The sequence below is a fragment of the Chrysemys picta genome, chromosome 8 (assembly GCF_011386835.1).
Source record: "Chrysemys picta bellii isolate R12L10 chromosome 8, ASM1138683v2, whole genome shotgun sequence".
Lineage (NCBI taxonomy): Eukaryota > Metazoa > Chordata > Testudines > Emydidae > Chrysemys > Chrysemys picta.
In genome coordinates, this window is record NC_088798.1 from 110,775,372 (window position 1) to 110,788,190 (window position 12,819).

The window sequence follows — 12,819 nt, forward strand, 5'->3', positions numbered from 1 at the left end:
AGGCTAAGGCGCAAAATGAGGTACATCTAGCAAGGGGCATTAAAGAACCTTGTCTTATTTCCTATGTCTATCTAGATGTCTCGAGAGATACGTAAACTTTGCACCAGGCAGGCAAGTCACCATGCGGTTCTCCTGGTCATAGCTCGGTTTGCAATCTATGTTTCTAATGATCGACTCCCCTATAACTATTACCTGTCTCTTTCTAATAACTGGAGTTCCATCCCCCAGAGAGGTATCCTCAGTGCGAGAGGATACCACAACATCATCTGGAAGGAGGGTCCCAACTATGGAATGTTTCCCTCTGCTCCAGTTGGATGTTCTCCTTCCCTGAGACTTTCATCCTCCTCAACAGCACAGAGGCTGTCAGATCGGGGGTGGGACCATTCCCGGAAAGTCTCATCTATGTATCTTTCTGTCTCCCTTGGCTCCTCCAGTTCAGCCACTGTGGTCTCCAAAGCCCGTACACGGTCTCTGAGGGCCAGAAGCTCCTTGCACTGAATGCACACATACGCCACTCGCTCATAGGTCAGGTAATCATGTGCATTGGGTGCAATAAACTAGATAGCATACACCCTGTGGCTGACTTCTGCCTGCATTTTCTTTTTATTCCTGCAGCTCGTTCCTTTGTTTCAATCAGGGGCGAGTTTGGCCTTAAGTTTAAAGAAGTTTAAAGAACATTAAGCATATCTAGTGCCCCCCTCAGACTCTCTCTCTAAACTCCCTCGCAAAACTCCCTTGTTCACTTGCTCCTCTGCTCGCTTAGGAGTGGGATTTTAAAGCCCTGGTCTTCCTGAGTAGTCCCACCTCCTGGTTAAGGGCTAATGGGTGCTAAAGGGCTTAGGGATCAAAGCTTCGTTAAGAAGCTTTCAGCCTTGTCTAGTAGGCTGCTAGGCTCAGCACATGGTCTACCAAATAAACAGATCACACAGTCAAGCAGCAAGCACACCACAAACAACAAACTTACCCCAAGGGTCATGTAATCACTCCTCCTTCACCTGGAGAACTCCCTTTCAAAGTTGCTCATGTTCAAACATTTACGTTTTAGTCCTTTCTGGATTAAAGTCTGTGCCTTCCCAAAAGCAACAGGTTGTCAATGATCTAAAGTAAATAAATAATAGAGCCTGTGTTGCTAACACCAAATAGTGAGGTCATATCTCCACCGCAGCAGGTCAAAGGACTGCAGAATAAACAAAGGCAAAAGACAAGAGAACTTGAAAGTAAAATCACCAATGTGAAGAGGAGAATCAGGGAAAGAGAGGAAGGAAGTTGAGGAAGACCGGGGAGACTCTGTAATTTTGTTTTCTTGTTTTACTTGTGAAAACCTGAGAAGCAAGTGAGTTTAGAATATGTAAAGCAAGAATTCACAGGGGGCGCATATTAGTTAATGGGGACCTTAACTCCTTGGAATGCATACTGTTCAGTAACAACCACCCAGAGCTGGGAACAGAACCCAGGAATCCTGACTCCCAGTCCTTGTCATTCATAACTGGGTAATATTTTTCCCAATACAAGCAGGTATGAATTGGCACAGTGAGCAGACAGAATATCCCAGTACTGCAAATTCCTGATGGCTAGAAAAAAGGTCTTTCAATGCACTGGAAATATCTGCTTTTAATTGTAGATAATAGTTTTGCCCAATTTCCAATTCTTAAAAATAAAAGAATCAAATAATAATTAAAATCTGGGGACTGGAGGGCTCAGGGCTCAGTAATAAATAGAGACTTTTACCTCTAAGGTATCCCCTTCTAGCCTGACCGAGATTGGTGCCTCCTGAAAATTGTTTCCATGCCTGCCTGGTTGCCTGTGGTATGTGAAAGGAATCTCAACCTGATTCTAATGGACAGATGTTCATATCATAAGAGACGCTGCGCTGCCAACACTGATTGATCCCCTTCTTGGCAGTCTCAGCAGAGAGTCCAAGGATCAAATGGTCCATGGAGAATGACCACAAAGAGGTCCAGTCAGGTCAGGCATGAAGCACAAGGCAGCCTAGTCAGGAATACGAGCCCCCATTCTGTACCTGTCCTGGGCATGAAGAGAGGATGTAAGTGACAGGGAGATAAACTCGTTTTGAAAAAAATAAAAGTACATCCCTAACAAGATCCTCCGCCTAGGGAGCAAGCTGGTTTGAACAGAAACACCAACCAAAATGTAGGAAACATTTCACAACACTGAAATTGAGGGAAACAAGTGGGAAGCCTCCAGCAAGGGGCTCTTGTTCAGCCTAATGCAGATGTCAGTTAATTAGAGGAAAAGGTTACATCATTAGTGGCCAAATCGATACAAAAAAGATTAAGAGCCTTGGACAGCAAACTCCTATGCTTTCCAGCAAGCACCTGGGGCTGTATGTAGCTAAAACTTAATACACATTAACGGGCTATCGCTGTAGACTTGAATTGGGATGTCTTCTTGAAATACTTTAATTGGACTCTCTCTAGCATTATCAATGCTAAACAAGATGTCAGATTTAGGCAGAATCTCTCCCAAATGGGACTGGCAGCCCAGAATCTGAAAAAAAACACACATTAACTTCAGTTACAAACCTTGTTTCCTTTCTGATTATATTAATAGTCTTGTTCCCACAGAGCCAAAAGCCTGAGTGACTGAGGAGTGTGCTTGGGTACAGATGTCATGTGCCCTCTTCTGACTTGCTTTCCCCTCTCTCCAAATCCCCAGCTGTGCCCCTGCACCTCAGGTCTGACGGGCAGTGCCCCCTACAAGTCCAGTCCTGGCCTTTGTCTGAACCCAGAATCTGCAAGTCATGCTAGATTGCAAACCTTTTACCTTAGATTTAGCCTCCTCTGAAAGGAACACAAATCAGACTGTAGAACCTGCTTGAAATTAGCAGGTCAATAAGTGAAAAATGCCCCAACCGATAACATCCATAACTGGTTTGATATCTGACACTGCAATATTATGTGAGGCAGCACAGGGGTTCTGACAACATACAGCTTTATCTAAAACATTTTCCATCATATATATCAATGTAAAACTGCACTATAGAGACTTCCCCAGGTCAGTCACCTGATCAGGAAGGCATAACTGACATTATACTCGTAATGCACACACCCAAGGGGGCTGAATTCAAGTTGAATGGGCAACATTTATTCTGGTATATCGTAACTTGAGAGTGTTTGACTTTGCAACTTTTCATTCATTTTTAATCCTTAACTTTGTATTTTATATTTTTTTATGGTTTAGTTTATTTATGACAGCAATCTTAACTAACATTAAATGAAGTTTTTTGTTTGTGAATTTCCCTATTTTTTAAAAAGAAAGAAAATCTTTTATTGTGGGGTTCCATGCGGAGCAGATAAAGCACACGACCAATGTGGTTGCAAGCTGAATCCGAATCTGTTTATTACAAGCTTTCTTTTATAGTTTTTCTTAACATTACATAACACAATTAGGCTATAATCACACATCTACGGATTGGACAAGAAGGTGAATCATGTGTTTATCACATGTATAGCCCCACACCGATTGGTTCAACCGTTCCTTACATAAGGCCATGATTTATCACCTTGTTTACCTCATCTTATATAATTCCTAGACCACCAGGGGGGCCTTACATAAGGCCATGATTTATTACCTTGCAAGTGTCCTATCGTGACCCTTACCTCCTCATGGAACTTTCCATTAGGTTGGTGTAGGGATGATACATCCCCACATTTTATATATGTGTTATTTAAATAATAAAGCACTTACACATTTGTTGTCTTCTGTGTATATTGTATTGCCATTGTTATCTTTGGGAAGCTCCATATTTTACCAACTAGTGTCACATTGACCAATATATTGAAAATAATTAAATTAAACTGTAGCAAAATAAAACATGTTTAATGCAACCATAGGCGCTGACTCCATGGGTGCTCTGGGGCTGGAGCACCCATGGGAAAAAAATAGTGGGTGCTAAGCACCCACCAGCAGCCCCCCTATCAGCTCCCCCTCACCCCCAGCTCCTCCCGCCTGTCGGCGGGCCCTGTGGACCAAGGCCTCCCCCTCCCTCCCCGCACCTCCCGCCCGCCACAATCAGCTGTTTCGTGGTGTGCAGGGAGGCTGGGTGGGAGGGGGGAAGAGCAAGGACGTGGCATGCTTGGGGTGTGTGGAGCAGGGGTGGGAAGAGGCAGGGTGGGGATGGAGGGGGGTGGGAAGAGGCAGGGTGGGGGTGGGGCCTTGGGGGAAGGGGTCAAGCACCCCCAGCAGTTTGAAAAATCGGCACCTGTGAATGCAACTTCAGTTTTAGTTGAACTTCTAAATGCCCTATACATATATTTTAACTGTGTAACAGAAAACTGAGTAGGGCCCCTTATCTATAATTTCCCACATTTTTTTTAAATACTCATAAAGTCATAGCTGCCAATCTGTAACCATATAAACAATATACAAGGAAAAGGTCTGTACAATTGTTTCTTATGTTCATGTAATCCTTTTTCAGGAAAATAACAAAAAAAATAGCCTTTGAAAAGAAACAGTGTCATTTACCACAGTACAAACCCAAAGGAGCACAGGAGGAGCTTATCAACACAGCCTGCTTTTATTACAGCTCCTTCTGTGACCCTTCTTTTTCATAATGTTAGTATAGTCTGAGGTAAATCAGTTATCAAAAGCAGCCGTTACCAGGACAATCAGCAACAGGGACTCTCCCCAGATATTCAAATGAACAGGATGGAATGAGTGATGAGTGGGTGATTACATCTGATGTCACGATGTTACTGCTCAGACAGCACATGAGCACTGTGAGGAAAACAATCAGGCTTTTCCTGTGTTCCAGTTTTCCCAAATTTCCTAAAATACCAGTAACATACAAATTTACATTGAAGATCATTACAGTAATTAGTGACTGGAATTTGGCTCAAGTCTCCTAAGTCGTGTTTACAAAATAGGGTTCAAAAAAAGGTCAGACATTGAGGTACACACTTTGTAAAACAGAAAATTCTGATTCAACCCTAGCTCTGGTTTCACTACTGCAAGGATGGGGCTGGGGAAATAGGATGAAGGGTTTAGAGAAAGTATTGAAAATTAAAAGAAACAGACCTCCTAATGGTAAAAACTCAGAGCAGAGGAGATGGGAAGAAAGGTAAGTCCATCATAAGATCAGAGAAGGTAGAAAGGAAGATATGAAGGGTCATCTTAGGTATCTGGGGAAGAAAAATATTAAAAAATAATCTCTAGAAATCAGAATATTTTCTTTCCTTTTCAAAATTACAAAATAATTAACGCAATTTAGAGAACAAATCTCTTTAAATAAGCAGAAGATTCCCAACCCTAGTGTTCACCAATGTTTGCTGCACAGCATTATCACAGAAAAAAATAATTAAACTGCAAAAAAAATTACAGCCTGGTTCAGGAATAAACTGACATTTACTCAGCACATAGAAACATTTTATTACTGTGTAAACTGGAAGATATTACTCAATTAACCCCTAGCTGCTCCCATCTTTAAAAATTATGCCCCTGGAAAATGCAAGGCAAAGATCAGCTTCTCCACATACAATTCCTCTTGAATATCAAGTGTAGAGTGGTCCTGCAGTCCAAGCACACAGAAGCACAAGCCTCTATCCAACCATCCAGCAACATCTTTGAGCACTCTCCATCTGGGGAAAGTATGTGACAAACTATAGTTGTGGGTCCCTAGTTACAACTTGGCAGGTAAGGATAACCTTATTACATCTGCACTGTGGCATTACCAGCTACAACATCAAGATAGTGCCATGCTTCTCAGTGCCTATTCTGTCATATACAAGATTGTGGCATGCAGCAAGGGAAGGAATTAGTCCCTACACATGGCTCTGCTGTTGGGAAACATTACACAACCAAATGCATTTGTTAAAATAAATTGATAAATAAAAACAAAAAATATATATAAACAAACCTACACATTCCATATGGCTCACCCAAAACTTGCTGCTTTTGCTAGTCACACCATACTGGAACATAAACCATATAAATTAGCATAAAATTAACTCAAAAATCTGTTCTTCCAATGCAACCAGAGTTTAGCCTGCTTTAAACCAATGTTATATGCCCTTTAATGCTGTATACTTGAGAAACATTAAGCCATTGTTTTTCCCTGCAATAATTCATACAAACTCATATTGTGCTTTCTGAAATAGAAGAGCTACACATTGTATTTTGCATTACCTTCCAGTTTAATTAAATGTTCCTTGGATAAATCTTGTGTTTACATACTTGTGACATGCTGCTAGTGCTGACTGTTCCATTTATAAACGGACTGGATTCAGTCCAATCATCTCTAGTTAATGTACCTGCCACTCACAGAGAGCTCAGACTCTTGGGAGCTTTGCTATTTGGGACCTTATATTTGCTACAGTTATTAATTGGATATGTCTCTAGAATTGAATTATTTAGATTAAGTATCGGCACAGCCCTTTTGGACCTTAGAACAGCCAAGAGGTTGATGGGGCATAGAACATCAAAATCACCTAAATTGAAATAGGAAGGATCTCAAATTATTTATGTAAACAGGCAAAAATAAAATCTTTGAATTTAATTTTGGCACATGATTCTCAGGCAGAAAGGACTGACTTGGATGCAGAGTCTTGTTACATATCTTGCTATGAGATATCCAAAGGCAATAGTAACTATTGTATCTAAGAAGCATAAAGTGTGTCACAAGTTGTTTTTCAGGGCAATGACAATTTCTAGTAAAATATGATGAGGTATTATCAGTAAGCCATGTTCCCATGATGGTTATTCTGTATATTCTGTTATATTATTACATTCCAGCATCCAGACTGTTGTTACCAGGGAGTGTCTATATTTTTGTTGTGCCTTTTCACCCCTTCAGTGCTTATTTAGTTATTCTGGCACATAGTGATTGAGAAAGTAAAATTATTTATTTCTACGAAAAGTAGGACATTTCCAATTTTAGGGAGTTTAAAGTTTCGTCCATAATGTTGCATTAAAATAACTTTTTACATTGTCTTTTCTTGCTTTTTTCAAAAAGAGAAGGAAAAACATTGGCATGTTTATTTGCATGTATGATTCAACAGAGCCTCAAGCCCTTGGGACTTCTAGAAAGATGAACGGGAATCACTCAGGATCAAACATTAAATTATTAATGCACTCATTTTTAGAAATAATTTCAGCTACATATATATTCAATGGATGTGTATTTGACACACCACAGCTCTGCACTGGGGCTTTAAGGGATATAAACCTCATGCTTCAGGACTTAAACAAATCTCTAACTATTTAGGATTAGGAGGAAACTTCCCTGGGGCAGTGTCGCAGGGTAACTGGCCCCTGAAGATAGACTAAGCCCAGCTCCCCTGGATCAGAGCAGGTTAGCCCCATCCAGAGAGCGGGGCTACACTTGGGCCTATAAAGGGCTGCTAGGGGACAAGTGGGGGAGAGGAACGGAGAGAGACGGTGCCCTGGGGAGGGGAAGCCACACTGAACTGGAGCTAGCACCTGTGGTGGGTCCCTGAAACAAGGGGCTGGCGCTCAGGGAAACGGCTGGGGTAGGGTGACCAGATGTCTTGATTTTATAGGGACAGTCCTGATTTTGGGGTCTTTTTTTTAAATAGGCTCCTATTACCCCACCACCACCTGTCCCGATTTTTCACACTTGATATCTGGTCACCCTAGGCTGGGGCTGCTGCTCCAAGAAGGGAGCAGAGCTGGCTGAAATTGGGAAGCTGCTAGGAGCAGAAGTGCCAGAGACCCCTGGAAGTGGTGGCCCTGAAGCCTGAGGCTAAGGAAGGAGTTAAAAGACTGTTTTTCTGTTCGTTTTCTAACCTCTATAAGACAATAAACCTCCTTACAAAAGACTGGGCATGGCAGTGCATGCTTTGGAGCCAGGGAGAAGTATGGCCTGGTGATAGGCAGGTTAACCCATAACTGCTACTGTGAGGTTTTTTGCACTTTCTTTTGAAGCATATGGTGATGACCATTATGACACTGTATAAAAAGAAAGACGATCGTGTTTATTTTGCACTGAAGTATAACCACTGGTGCATTGCCACTGGTGAACAATTGTGATAAATTGTATACAAAGGATGCCTTGCCAGGTATCGTTGGAAAAGTTATGATCTGTTGTATCTTATGACTGTATATGAAGTTATGAATTTTTGCTGCGTGTTTGTATCTTAAACATGTTGTGTTCCTGGGTAACATGCACAAGACAGATTTACATCAAGACCAGATGTAATAGATGTGATCCCTGACTCCATGTTTGAGACAGTAACTTTCCATGCCCATGGCCTGAAGGTATAAATTGGAGACTGACATCACCTTCTTGCCACTTTCCTGCTCTACATCTCTGAATTATGATTTCTAACAAAAGGAGAGCTTTAAACAATGGACTGAGAACCTGATAGGATGAGCTAGGGAGACTTGTTACAAACTGGCAGATTTAACATCAGTGCAACTATTCTATCTATAAACTCTGAAATCAACTGTAATGTATATGATTCAATTTAATCATTTAATAAATCTCTTCCTTTTTTTATATTAATAAACCTTTAGTTTTCCCTCTACTAAAGGACTGGTTACTAGCATGGTTTTGGGGTAAGATCTGAAGTATATTCTGACCTTGGGTGGAAGTCTGGTTCATTCCAACTGGAAGAACCTAATATATGTGATTTCTGATTTTAATAATAATTTATCACAGAAATCTGGTTTGTCTGGGTGGTGCATGAGGGGCTAGAGGGCCTGAAGGAGACTGTCTGTGGCTTCATAATAACTAATATAGTATTTTGGAAGCATACATTTGTTACTGGCTTGGTGAAGTCTCATGATAGATTTCAGAATAGCAGCCGTGTTAGTCTGTATCCGCAAAAAGAAGAACAGGAGGACTTGTGGCACCTTATAGACTAACAAATTTATTAGAGCATAAGCTTTCGTGGACTACAGCCCACTTCTTCGGATGCATATAGCCACCAGTTTGGAGTTTATGCCATGTATTCTGGCAGTCTGATCTAAAATTGGCACTCTTAGCTGTGTCCCATACCAGGCAGTGTGGCAGACATCACCAGAGACAGGATTCTGGACTAGATGGTCCTCAGGTCTGATCCAGAGAGCAATGTCTATGGTCACTGTAATGACAGTAGGTAATGTGCAGTATATGATTTTGTAACATTTATAACTTCATCTTCCTCAGACTGTCTAATACTTTATCCTATTGTATGCAGTGGTGTTGTAGCCATGTTGGTCCCAGGATATTAGAGATAAGGTAGTTGAGGTAATACCTTTTATTGGACCAACTTCTATGGGTGAGTGAGACAGGTTTTTGAGTTTACAGAGAGTTCTTCTTCGGGTCTGGGACACTAACTCAGAGTGTCACTGCTAAATACAAGGTGTAACAAATAAGCACCTCTGTCTAAGCTTGAAAGCGTGTCTCTCTCACCAACAGAATTTGTTCCAATAAAAAAATACTACCTCCCTCACCTTGTCTCTCTAATACTTATTCTATACAGTTTCATCCAGGAAATAATTTTTACATTTGCTGCAGATGTCCTGACACCAGAAACTTTATTTATTGATTAACTGCTACATGACAGAATAAATGTACATAATTTTATTTCTTATCTGAGTCAATGTGGCCAGTAAAAATAGGAATTCCAACATAGCCAATTTATCATCATCATCATGGCAAATCCCAAAGGGATGTAACTTCCTTGCAGCTAGAGCATCACTTAGAGCAATCTCTAGATAGGTCCTTAAGATGGACGGGCTAGATGTTCAGTCTGTGTCTGTCATTGATGATCTTATCACACTACCAAAACTTTCCTTGGAAAATGTGCTTTGTAATTTGTTGGTCTTCCATCCTAATAATATGTCCATACCAGGAAGGCTACTCACAGTGAACAAGTGCTGATAGAAGTGGTTGGCGGGTTTGACTACAAATATACTCATTGCTGATCTTGCCCTGATACTTAATATGAAACAGTTGATGAAGATGACATGATCAAAAACATCAATCCAGTGCTCTTCAGCCTTCCTCAGTGCCCGCATTTCACTACCATACAAGAGTTGGTATAACCATGCTTCTGTAGAACCACAGCTTTATTGTAAGCTTATGTCCCGATGTCTCCACAGAGGCTGCTGAAGGGCTGGAATGTGGCAGTATGACTGCAGCTATATGAGTGAGTGTTCAAACATTCTTCAGCACCGTCTATGACGGTTCCCACATATTTGACATTTGCTGTGTGCTCGATAGCCCATCTGAATAGGTTAATACTGAACTGGTTGTTATTTAAAGTGGGAGGGTGCTTGAGAAGATGGCCAGGGACTTAATTTTGTCTGGATTAATAACAGCCAATTAATTAAAGTAAAAGAATCTAAATCCACAGTCACTAGGGTTGCTATCCCTCCAGAAATTTCTTGGAATCTCATGATTATAACACAGTGGCCCAAAGTCACACCTGCACAGCTTGCAGGATTTTTGTAGGTTCCAACAGCACTTTTCAGGTCTGACAAGTCATCACATTATGCTGTCATATGCCAAAAGAATATCCTTATGAATTTGAGTACATCTATGATCTCCATCACCACAGCATCTGAGCTGCTCACAAACCTTGCTGAATTCATCCTCAGTACAGCCCTATGATGCAGGGAAGCACTGCTATTCTCATTTGACAGATGGGGAACAAAGGCAGAGAGAAACTAAGCAATTCATCCTAGGCCACACAGGGAGCATACAGCAGAGGCAGGAACTGAACGAAGATCTTCTAAGTCTCAGTCCCGTGCCTTAGCCACAGGATCATCCATGTGACAAACTGTTACACCCTACAAGGACCTTGTCTACATTGGGAAAACATTGGTAGCATAGACAAGGCCAAAAAGTGGAAAATATACCCCTAAATATATGACTATTTTTGGGCATCTTGGATACCAGTGTTTTTCCACAAACTGAGTTTGGGACAAAGGGTTCCCGCCATATGCTAAGGCTATATAAGGCAGGGAGTGACATCATCAGTTGTTCTTTGCTTCCCACACAGGAGGACTCCTGGAAACACCTGAGGAACAAAGACTGAACTGGGGGAAGTGCTGGACCCAGGCTGAAGGGATTTCTAGCCTGTGTATGGAAACTGGGGATCCCAAGCTGCAAAGCAAGTGCAGCTTGTGCCCTGACAATCTGCAAGCCTGCTTGTATCATCAGACAGGGTGAGAGACTGCTAATTCATATCCAATCTATCTAGTATGTTAATCTTAGTTTGCATTTTTGTTTATTTGCTAAGTAATCTGTTTTGATCTGTTTGCTATCACTTATAATCACTTAAAATCTATCTTTTTGTAATTAATAAACTTATTTTATGTTTTAATCTAAACCAGTAAATTTGGAGTGAAGTACTTGGGAATCTTAGCTCAGGTGGCTGTTGCATTTCCTCTCCACATTCAGGGAGGGTGAACTCTATGAGCTTATGCTGTACCCTATAATTTGGGGTTTATACTCTAGTGAGGAGGTGCATGTCTGAGGAGCTGGGGATTATCTTGATGTAGCCTCTTCACTGTTGGTTCATGCAGTGGCTGGTCAGAGAGCCTGCATGTAACTGCAGTTGGGTGTGTTCCTACCTGTGTGAATGCTGGTGGAAGTTAGCTTGTTAAGTAAGGTAGTAGGATGCTGTGACTGGAATCCCAGGGGAGCCAGCTGAGGTCACTCAATTAGGATAAACTGCAAAGAATGAGGCAGGCAATCCCCAAAGCTGGTGGATATTGTAATACTTAGATTTATCAAGCCAGCACAAAACAGCTTCTATTATACCTCACTGCTTACTAAGAAGTCAACAACACAGTTCCCTTAAAGTAACCCAGCCTCAGGCCTCTATCCAGGTACCCAAGTCAAAAATGATGAGGATTACTGAAAATCTTATGAATTGTATAAAAAAGGTTCTACCAATCCCAAAGGATCATAAACATTACCTCTCAGGTTAATGAATATTCCAGATCTTACCCAAATACGTGCTTACAGCAAACTGCGACCAGTGGGAGCCGCAATCGGCCGAACCTGCGGACACAGCAGGTAAACAAACCGGCCTGGCCCGCCAGGGACTTTCCCTGAACAAGCGGCGTCCCAAGTTTGGGAAACACTGCTGTAGGGCATACATGTTCTTTTCTGTTTAGCTACTTCAATCTCTTTTGTTCCTTTTGGTTCAAAAGAGCTAGTAAAAGCCTGTCTACACTTAGTGCTGCAGCGGTGCAGCTGCTCCACTGTAGCGCTTAGTGAAGATATTACCTATGGCAGAGGGGGAGCTCCCCGAGAGGCAGTAGCTATGTCGGTAGGAGAAGCCCTCCCCTTTTCCACACCCCTGAGTGACATAGTTATACAGACATAAGTTGGTAGTGTAGACCAAGTTTAAGTGTTGCAGATTTAGAAGGCTCTATTAAACTGGTCCAAGGAGGATTTTAAGCTGCATCAATTTGCATGAATTCCTGCCTACTATTTAGTTAATTGTGGGAATATTCTAACAGAACCTTTTTAATTCTCATGTGAGATAGATGTGCTTTATGTCTTTTTCATTCTGAAGCACATTGAAATTACCAGCCTTGTCTGCATTTGTCTCAAAGTAGATTTTCTTTCTGAGGAAATCTGCACATTGTTATCAGTCAGCAATGCACACAGAGCGAACTCAGTAGAGTTAGCAATGGAGATGGCGAAGGGATGCAGTGGAGAGGGATTAGGAGAAAAGAAGTTCAGCTATAGCATTCAGCAGAAATTTCCTTCTCATATGAACAGAACACAGGAGTATTCACCCTCAGGAAATTCCCTTTTACTCCTTTTTTCTTAATCCATTTAACTTTGTTAGGATGAACAAAATATTAATCACATGGAGAAGAAAACTCAGATAATCA

The 12,819-nt window shown here is 41.5% G+C and overlaps 1 long non-coding RNA gene across 1 annotated transcript in view; it reads right to left on the bottom strand.

Annotated features, from left to right (window-relative positions):
• Positions 1 to 507: 507 nt before the first annotated feature.
• The window catches only part of LOC101939863 (uncharacterized), a 39,977-nt gene continuing 27,665 nt past the window's right edge, over positions 508 to 12,819 (bottom strand). The window contains exons 2-3 of the long non-coding RNA XR_254840.4: positions 5,038 to 5,141; positions 508 to 1,098 (exon numbers count right to left, since the gene is read on the bottom strand). This is a non-coding gene — a long non-coding RNA (uncharacterized LOC101939863). The remainder of the gene's footprint in view (positions 1,099 to 5,037; positions 5,142 to 12,819) is intronic.